Source organism: Aethalodelphis obliquidens, unplaced genomic scaffold (assembly GCF_003676395.1).
Source record: "Aethalodelphis obliquidens isolate GAN/ISIS:26980383/991018 unplaced genomic scaffold, ASM367639v1 scaffold1, whole genome shotgun sequence".
Lineage (NCBI taxonomy): Eukaryota > Metazoa > Chordata > Mammalia > Artiodactyla > Delphinidae > Aethalodelphis > Aethalodelphis obliquidens.
In genome coordinates this window covers 83,112,548-83,120,111 of record NW_020837945.1, presented here as the reverse complement: position 1 = coordinate 83,120,111, position 7,564 = coordinate 83,112,548, and positions in this window count along the sequence as shown.

Here is a 7,564-nt window from a genome sequence, read left to right as displayed (position 1 = left end):
CTTCCGGGTCGAAAGGAAGAACCATAGAGTGCCGAGGGGCAGCCTAGCGCGCCCCCGTGCGGCCGATCCCAGGCCGGACCAACCTGAGGGAGAGGGACCCGCCGATCGGCAGCAGTCCGGTCGGCAGCAGTTCTCCCGGCAGTGCCCAGCCTCGATCTGGGAGGGGCGTGCTAAAGCGGCCAGGCCTCCACCCTACCGACCCACAGGAAAAAGAGGGGGAAAAACGAATTTATTGAATGATGCCATGTATCTTTACCTAAGTTACTGCATTTAATCCTCGCAAAACTCTTAAGATAGATGTTATTACTGCTTTTTTTTTTTTACCGTGGTTCTGAGGCCCAGAGAGAAGTGAGTGGAGGAACCAATATTGCAACCCAAGTTTTCTTAAATTACTACTCTTTTTTCTGCCCACCATTTCACGTTATGATACACTGAAGAGGATGTGCCTTTAACAAAAAGTCCAAGCGTGACATGAAAATCTAGATTCTAGATAAAATTCAAACTTCATGATCAGCCCTTGCCTACCCGTCAGCTTTATTTCCTGCCACTCCATCCCTCCCTCTGACCCTAGCTGCAGTCATACTGAAACATACGCAGTTTTTTTGTTTTTTTTTTTGCGGTACGCGGGCCTCTCACCTCTGCGGCCTCTCCCGCTGCGGAGCACAGGCCCCGCAAGCTCAGCGACCATGGCTCACGGGCCCAGCCGCTCCGCGGCATGTGGGATCTACCCGGACCGGGGCACGAACCCGTGTCCCCTGCATCGGCAGGCGGACCCCCAACCACCACGCCACCAGGGAAGTCCCCGCAGTTTCTGAAAGGCACTACTTTTCCAGTCCCTACTTCTCCCGAGTTCATATACCATCCTCACTGCCTGAAACGCCTTTCCCTTCTCTGCCTACTAACAAATTTGTCCTCCAGACCAACTTGAATCGTCACCTCCTCTAGGAAGCTGTAGGAAAAAGTTTTCCTCCAACCTCTTAGGGTCCCTGGCCAGGTCTGAAAGGTAGTGACAAAGACATTAACAGGAGAACAGCACACAAAGTTTATTGATTTTTTACATGTACATGGGAGTCTTCGAAAGAAAATGAAGACCAGAAGAAGTGACCAGAGCAGGAAGTTTTTATACCTTTTCTACAAAGAAACAATTTGTGAAGAATTGACAAGACAATGAGGCTTGGACTAGGAGTAGTCCAACTAGGGCTTATCTTCCTTAAGTAGGAAGATGAGAGTTAGGTTTACAAAGCTTGTTTGCAGATTACACCAGTGTCTCTTGTTGAACAATAATATTAATAATTAGTATTCATAATAATATCGCAGCTGCAAAGACCCTTTATTTAGGGTCTCAAGAACTGCAATTCAGAGACACAGATTAGGGTAAAACCAAGAGTGTTCCGGGGAAGAGAAGGAATCAGGGGCTTATAAAGGCAAAAGCCACAAGGTTGTTCAAGAATTAGAGGGTTCCCTGGTGGCCTAGCGTTTAGGATTCTGGGCTTTTACTTCCATGCCCTGGGTTCAATCCCTGGTCAGGGAACTGATATCCCACAAGCCACACGGCCAAAAAAAAGAATTATGTTGGACTCTCAGGCAATCCCTTAGGGCAATATTCCTTAAGGGACAGGCTCTCACTAGTTATTCTAGGGTAAGGGTCAAATAAGTAGGTAGGCTGTCATGAGCTAATTTTAGGGTGAGTCGAATAATTATCTTGAGTTTCTGGAACACTGGATAGATATTCTGGATGCCGGTGTTAAGACAATAAGTGGTCAAAAGGTCAGATTCCATCCAGGCTGAGATGTGCGTAAGTCACACTTCCTCAATGATCTCCCAGCTGTATTTTAGAGGGCTCTCTTAGCAACACCAACTCCATTTTGAGTTTACTTTTACACTGGTCTCTAGTCTTTGGGCTGATGTCTGTCTCCATGAAAGGAAACATTTATTTCCTGCCTTTAGAAAGAAAAGGGGGAGCTTTTTCCACATTTACTGCTTCTTGATTGCCTTCAGCTCAAAATAACTTTTATGTCAGAGTCATACTTGGGGGTGACATTTTGGTTCCCTTTAAGGCTTTCCTCTTAGACCTTCACGCTGATTTAGATGACCTTCATCTGTGTTTTAATACTGCTTTATGCATATCAGTATAATAACACCACATTCATTCCATAAATACTTATTAAACACCTACAGTATGCCCAGCAATGTACTAGATCTGGGATATATTTTAGAAGACACTATCTCTGTCCTCACAGAGATCCTACTCTACAGGGGAAGAAGGGACCAAGTAAATAAACAGGGAATTATAATACATTGGAAGAAGTGCTATGGTCAGAGAAGCAGAAGGCTCTCTGGGGGTTTGGAGGAGGGAGGAAATAATGCTGTCAAGGGATAAGGAACGGGAGGCAGGGGAGAAGGCTTCCCAGAGAAACTGATGGTAGTTACCAGGAGAAGAGAAGGGATGAAATGTTCTAGGTAGAGAAAGTAGCATTTGTGATGTCTTCCAGGGCATGACTTCTTTGAGAAACTAAAATAAATTAACTTTGGCTCTGTCATAGGTGTCAACTATGAGATTTGATTTTACCCTATTTGCAAGCTAATTAGTTTAGATGGTGGCAGAAAACAGGAGACTCCCGGGTCAGAAAGAAAAGACTTTATTACCCACAGCACAACAAGCATCATGTGCATCGTGTTTGCAGGGGCGCGCCTTGTTCTGCAAGTCCTACAGGGCCAGGTGAATGCTGAACATGCAGTGGTTTTGCATCTCAACTAAAGAACACTGAGCTTGGGGTATCTACCATTTTAATAGTATTAAGAAAGAAACAACAAGGCCAAAATGGAGTCACCTGTGCTAAGCCCCACATCAGGAAAACAAGACTTAATACGTAACCTAATTGCATTTTCAGCCTCTCCCAGGAATGTGTCCTTTAACCAGTCAATATGGAATTACCTGGTCAGCACTAGTCGGGTAATCTGCCTGATAGACCCACAGCTTCCCCCAAATGAAGGTGACCTTGCCTGAAACAATCCACTCTTTTGCTAGAAGCTTTCTTTTTCCTCCCCCTTCTGCCTATAATAAGCTTCCATTTCGGACAGGTCCTGAGAGCTCCTTTCTAAGTGCTAAGATGGGATACTGTCCAATTCATGAATCATTAAATGAAGATCTAATTGAGATCTTCAAATTTACTCAGCCGAACAAAAGTGGTAAGCAAGCAAACAACCTTGAGATAAAGGCATTTTCTTCCAGAGCAAAGGGGTATATTTGCTTATAGCCTTGCATCTTAGTCTACTTGGGCTGCCATAAGAAAATACAATAGTCTGGGTGGGTTAAACAACAGAAACTTCTCTCACACAGTTCTGGAGGCTGGAAATTTGAGATCAAGGCACTAGCGTGGTCAAGTTCTGGTGAGAGTTCTCTTCCTGGTTGCAGATGGCTGACTTACTGCTTTGCCTTCACGTGGCAGAGAGAGACAGCAAGCTCCCTGGTGTCTCTTCTTTTAAGGGCACTAATCCCATCATGGAGGCCCTACCTCATGACCTCATCTACACCTAATTATCTCCCAAAGTCCCCATCTCCAAATACCATCACACTGGGGATTAGAGCCTCGAAATACAAATTTTAGGGGGGTCACAATTCGGTCCATAACACCTTGGAAGATAGAGATTAGTATCACTTGACAGAGCAAGGGCATGCTTACTGCCCATTATAGAAGTTTCCAGTTCCCTAAACTCAGCATTCCTCTCCTATAATGCAAGCCACTCAGTGTGCAGGTGTCATTTAGCCTTCATTGCATTGTCCCGTGGGAATTGGAACCCAGGGAATCAACAGAAAAATGTTGATATTCTGGCTAATGCTATTGCTCTAATAAGTTGTACTTCATCTTTGACCCAAGATTCTGTGTTTTCTACCAGCATCCATAAAACTGTGTCAGGCTAACTTGTTCAGAGCCCTCACAGTTCTTGATAGGGATATGTGAATTTGTCATTTTCTAGGGGGAGCTTCTCTAGCTGCTAACAAGAATTTGGGTGTGGTCATACGGTTGATGGCTAAAGAGGAAGGAAGCTGGAAGTCACTAAAGATGAGGCAGCCTAGAAACTGAGAGTCCTGGATGTTGACTGGGCTACTCACATTAACTTGGCGTCACCAGGATGACAGCAGGACTTGGAGAGGAATCCTGAGGCTTCAGTGAAAGAGAAGCAGTGACCAGAAGATTAATAGTGCTGATGAACGGCTAGAAATAGAGGACAGAGTGTCAACAGAGGATAAATACAAGCTCCAGGTGATCTGTGGACAAGTGATCTGAAAGAATCATTAGGGCATGAGGAGGATGTGGTCCACCTCCAGAACCCAAGGATTCTGAGGTGGGGATGTGCTGGATGTTCTCTTCTTGCTCCTCCAGATCACTCTTGTATCCTGCTCCAGGCCCCTCAAGACTAACCTTTATGGACCAGATCAATGGGCTCCCCTGCCCTCTGGCTTTCAGCTGGACTCAGCCAATTGCAGGCACCAACAGGAGATTGGAGCATGGGAGGAGAAAGGCACTTACTCCATCCACTCTCTTCCTCCTTGATCCACACGGGTTGGCCTCTGTGTTCTGTTATTTAAGCTCTCCTCATTGCTTTGAGCGAGGCTGCTATTTCTGGTGAGAACCTGAACTGACAGAGGAAGAACAAGCAGCCTCAACTCAAAGTCTGAGGCAGAAGCAGGGTCCTCAGGGGACAGCCAGGAGTCAGGATGAGTGGAAAGGATCTATGGAGGTGTGCTGACTATAATCCAGGCACAGGAGTATTTATTATTATTTGCCATTTATTGTGCACTTAGTATGTACCAGGTACTGTGATGGGTATTTTGCATACATTGTCATATTTAATTTAATCTTAATATCAACCAAATGAGTTAGCATTATTATCTCCACTTTGTAGGTGAGAAAACTGAGGCTATTGATAATCTGACACTTTGACTCATTTCTATGAATTCAGATAACTTCTACCTTGTCATTTTGATGATTAAATGACTTTGTATGTGTCAGGTGGCCAGGTGCACATTGTTGAAACTCAACATATAGTAGCGAGACAGCAGAAGCAAGAACTACAATCCTGCAGCCTGTGGAACAAAAACCACATTCACAGAAAGATAGACAAGAGGAAAAGGCAAAGAGCTATGTACCAGAAGAAGGAACAAGATAAAACCCCAGAAAAACAACTAAATGAAGTGGAGATAGACAACCTTCCAGAAAAAGAATTCAGAATAATGATAGTGAAGATGATACAGGACATCAGAAAAAGAATGGAGGCAAAGATTGAGAAGATGCAAGAAATGTTTAACAAAGACCTAGAAGAATTAAAGAACAAACAAACAGAGATGAACAATAACTGAAATGAAAAATACACTAGAAGGACGCAATAGCAGAATAACTGAGGCAGAACGGATTAGTGACCTGGAAGACAGAATGGTGGAATTCACTGCCATGGAACAGAATAAAGAAAAAAGAATGAAAAGAAATTAAGACAGCCTAAGAGACCTCTGGGACAACACTAAATGCAACAACATTCGCATTATAGGGGTCCCAGAAGGAGAAGAGAGAGAGAAAGGACCCGAGAAAATATTTGAAGAGATTATAGTCGAAAACTTCCCTAACATGGGAAAGGAAATAGCCACCCAAGTCCAGGAAGCACAGAGAGTCCCAGGCAGGATAAACCCAAGGAGAAACACGCTGAGACACATAGTAATCAAACTGACAAAAATTAAAGACAAAGAAAAATTATTGAAAAAATTATTGAAAGCAACAATTTGTTATAACATACAAGGGAACTCCCATAAGGTTAACAGCTGATTTCTCAGCAGACACTCTACAAACCAGAAGGGAGTGGCATGATATATTTAAAGTGATGAAAGGGAAGAACCTACAACCAAGATTACTCTACCCGGCAAGCAGCTCATTCAGATTCAACGGAGAAATCCAAAGCTTTACAGACAGGCAAAAGCTAAGAAAATTCACCACCACCAAACCAGCCCTACAACAAATGCTAAAGGAAAGTCTCTAAGTGAGAAACACAAGAGAAGAAAAGGAACTACAAAAACAAACCCATAGGGCTTCCCTGGTGGTGCAGTGGTTGAGAGTCCGCCTGCTGATGCAGGGGACATGGGTTCGTGCCCCGGTCTGGGAAGATCCCACATGCCGCGGAGCAGCTGGGCCCGTGAGCCATGGCTGCTGAGCCTGCACGTCCGGAGCCTGTGCTCCACAACGGGAGAGGCCACAGCAGTGAGAGGCCCTCGTACTGCAAAAAAAATAATAATAATAAATAAATAAATAAAATAAAGAATGTTACAAGAGACAAGGAAGGACACTACATAATGATCAAGGGATCAATCCAAGAAGAAGATATAACAATTATAAATATTTATGCACCTAACATAAGAGCACCTCAATACATAAGGCAACTGCTAACAGCTATAAAAGAGGAAATCGACAGTAACACAATAATAGTGGGGGACTTTAACACCTCACTTACACCAATGGACAGATCATCCAAACAGAAAATTAATAAGGAAACACAAGCTTTAAATGACACAATAGACCAGATAGATTTAATTGATATTTATAGGACATTCCATCGCAAAACAGCAGATTACACTTTCTTCTCAAGTGCACACGGAACATTCTCCAGGATAGATCACATCTTGGGTCACAAATCAAACCTCAGTAAATTTAAGAAAACTGAAATCATATCAAGCATCTTTTCTGACCATAATGCTATGAGATTAGAAATAAATTACAGGGAAAAAAACACAAACACATGGAGGCTAAACAATACATTACTAAATAACCAAGAGATCACTGAAGAAATCAAAGAGGAAATCAAAAACTACCTAGAGACAAATTACAACAAAAACACGATGATCCAAAACCTATAGGATGCAGCAAAAGCAGTTCTAAGAAGGAAGTTTATAGCAATACAAGCCTATCTCAAGAAACAAAAAAATCTCAAGTAAACAATCTAACTTTACACCTAAAGGAATTAGAGAAAGAAGAATAAACAAAAGCCAAAGTTAGCAGAAGGAAAGAAATCATATAGATCAGAGCAGAAATAAATGAAATAGAAACAAAGAAAACAATAGCAAAGATCAATAAAACTAAAAGCTGGTTCTTTGAGAAGATAAACAAAATTGATAAACCATTAGTCAGACTCATCAAGAAAAAGAGGGAGAGGACTCAAATCAATAAAATTAGAAGTGAAAAAGGAGAAGTTACAACAGACACTGCAGAAATATAAAGCATCCTAAGAGACTACTACAACCAACTCTATGCCAATAAAATGGACAACCTGGAAGAAATGGACAAATTCTTAGAAAGGTATAACCTTCCAAGACTGAACCAGGAAGAAATAGAAAATATGAACAGACCAATCACAAGTAATGAAATTGAAACTGTGATTAAAAGTCTTCCAAAAAACGAAAGTCCAGGACCAGATGTCTTTACAGGCGAATTCTATCAAACATTTAGAGAAGAGGTAACACCCATCTTCTCAAACTCTTCCAAAAAATCGCAGAGGAAGGAACACTCTCAAACTCATTCTA